A 2,914-nucleotide genomic window follows, 5' to 3' on the forward strand; every position below is an offset into this window, starting at 1 on the left:
AGGCCACTAGCCAGCAATAAACTCCTGTTATCTTCTGCTGTAAATCGTCTGCTTCCCATCCACGCCGACACCGACGAGATACTATTAGAGACTGCCAGCCTTATGGGAGTTGGCGGGACTCGAATTTTTCGGTATTTCTTACGCCCTCTAGGATATATTTTAGCTCCATCCAGAGAAACAGAAGGCCAACGACGGCATTTTGTCGGTAAAGAAGACCACTGAGGAGATTCTCGTCGCGATGCATCGGTGTGAATGCGAATTATTACGAAACCATATCGATTATTATTAAATGTTACATTCTCCGCCATATTTCAGACGATGTTTTGGCACTATTTTAGCACTATTTAGAACTTTTAGCGATGTGGTATATCAGATCACTGTAACTTTCACGTTATCCCCGCGCCCACTCGCCACTCGCGCCCACTTACTGGTCCCGCGGAATAACACAGGGACTGGCAGTCTTTAATAGTATCTCGTCGGTGACGCCGAGAGCACGGATTACCGTCGGTTGCACATCTGCAACGATCATCTCTCATTGTTTCCTGATATGGGACCTAAAATACCGATGCTGGTTATATAAATGTGTACTCATCATAAAGTGCCCTCCTTCACCTCTAATTTAAGCCTTCGAACGTTCGAAAATTCTTACAGAAACATATTTTAAAATTGACTCAAAAAAGTTCCTTCAATTCGAGTGATTTTTGTAGCTGAGCAGACAGTGGTGAGTTTTATCAATTTTTCAATATGTTTGCACATTCCTTTTTAAACCAAAATGCTCGTATCGCAAAGTACATTTTTTCAACCTTAATTTGAGCTATTGAACATTAAAAAATCTCAACGGGAAAGCATTGAAATTTGATTTTTTATTCGAGGTTCTACGGTGGCTTGAACGGAGCAAATGATTCTTGCCGCTTCAGCCATAAGAAACCGTGTCAATTCCGGCACGAATTATTTGCTCCTAATAAACGACCGTACAGCGCCATTCCACGTAGCGGCAAAACGCTCAAACTTCTCTTCAAATTTATCAACCGTGGCAATTCAGAAATTTTGATACCGACCTCGCCATCTAGCGAATCCCAATGGTACTAATTGGGGCAACAAGCTTCGACACTTTCTCGCTAGGATCGCTAGTGCCTGTTGTCTGCGTCTGTAACTATCGGTAACATTTAGCGACGAGTTTGAATTTGCATTGCAGCACAGACGTGATCGGTGATTGCAGCTATAAGTGCAGTAGAAGTCTGACGGTATGCCGAGTCTTATAAATGTTTAGAAAATAAGTTACGTACATGTAAAATACAAACATTTTAATGTATGAACCTACAATGAATAAATAAAGACACAATGTAATAAACAAATATTTCTGTGTATATATTTATTGAACTACCAATCTTTCCCAAACCTACGAAATCAAAAAGTTTCGGCCGCCTGGCTTGTCGTCGTCTTGTACCAGTGAATTTTGTGCCACCTCCTTCGATATCATGTTCTCCTAATACTTTCTCAATTTTCGAAAATTTTCGACCGTCTGACTTGTCGTTGACTTGTACTACTGGATTTCGAATACCTCCTTCGGCATCATGTTCTCCTAATATAAAACACAATTTTCGAGATTTCCGAAAATTTTCGAGCGTCTGACTTGTCGTTGACTTGTACTACTGAATTTCGTGCCACCTCCTTCGATATCATGTTCTCCTGATAGAAAATTCAATTCTCGAGATTTTCGAAAATGTCGAAGGAGGTATTCGAAATTCAGTAGTAGAAGTCAGCGACAAGTCAGACGGTCGAAAATTGGCGAAAATTTTCGGAAATTTTCGCCCGTCTGACTTGTCGTTGACTTGTACTACTGGATTTCGAATACCTCCTTCGGCATCATGTTCTCCTAATATAAAACACAATTTTCGAGATTTCCGAAAATTTTCGAGCGTCTGACGTGTCGTTGACTTGTACTACTGAATTTCGTGCCACCTCCTTCGATATCATGTTCTCCTGATAGAAAATTCAATTCTCGAGATTTTCGAAAATGTCGAAGGAGGTATTCGAAATTCAGTAGTAGAAGTCAGCGACAAGTCAGACGGTCGAAAATTGGCGAAAATTTTCGGAAATTTCGAAAATTGAATTTTGTATTAGAAGAACATGATGTCGAAGGAGGTATTCGAAATTCAGTAGTAGAAGTCAACGACAAGTCAGACGGTCGAAAATTGGCGAAAATTTTCGGAAATCTCGAAAATTGAATTTTGTATTAGGAGAACATGATGTCGAAGGAGGTGGCACGAAATTCAGTAGTACAAGTCAACGACAAGTCAGACGGTCCTCTCCCAATACTAAACTTAAAAATGAAGTTAATCTAATTTTACTATCGAATATTGATGTACCGGATGGGGAAAAAAGAAGACATTAATTGTTGTAAATAATATTCTTTATTTTTCGCCAAAATGATTACAATATTATACGTGTATCGTGGTCAGATGAGGAGCACACGCATTTTCGTCTCTTTCCAAGCCTGTGTCTGAATTGCGCTGTTCCGCTGCATGAAGTGGCGCTATACGAAGATTTATATGCAACAGATCATTCTTGCCGGAATTTGTATTGTGTCTTATGGGTAAAGCGGCAAGAATCATCTATACAGAAAGTAAAATAATGATAAAATACTTTCCCGTTGAGACTCTCTAATGTTTGAGGGCTCGCACTAAAGCTAAAAGATCGCTCTTTACGATAAAATCACCGTGGTTTATCGAAAAGTTATTAAAGCGACCCATCACGATCAGGGCCCACGTGACGGGTGTGCCGACTGACCCCGTAGGCCTGTACTAGTTAAGGGCCCTGCAAAATATAGTGCCGGCCCTGATTACGACCTCCAACTCGAAGACGAATGATTGGACATCGTTGAACGACACTAGCAGCAATAAAAACCTCTGAA

The sequence above is a fragment of the Lasioglossum baleicum genome, chromosome 20 (assembly GCF_051020765.1).
Source record: "Lasioglossum baleicum chromosome 20, iyLasBale1, whole genome shotgun sequence".
In the NCBI taxonomy this organism is placed as follows: domain Eukaryota; kingdom Metazoa; phylum Arthropoda; class Insecta; order Hymenoptera; family Halictidae; genus Lasioglossum; species Lasioglossum baleicum.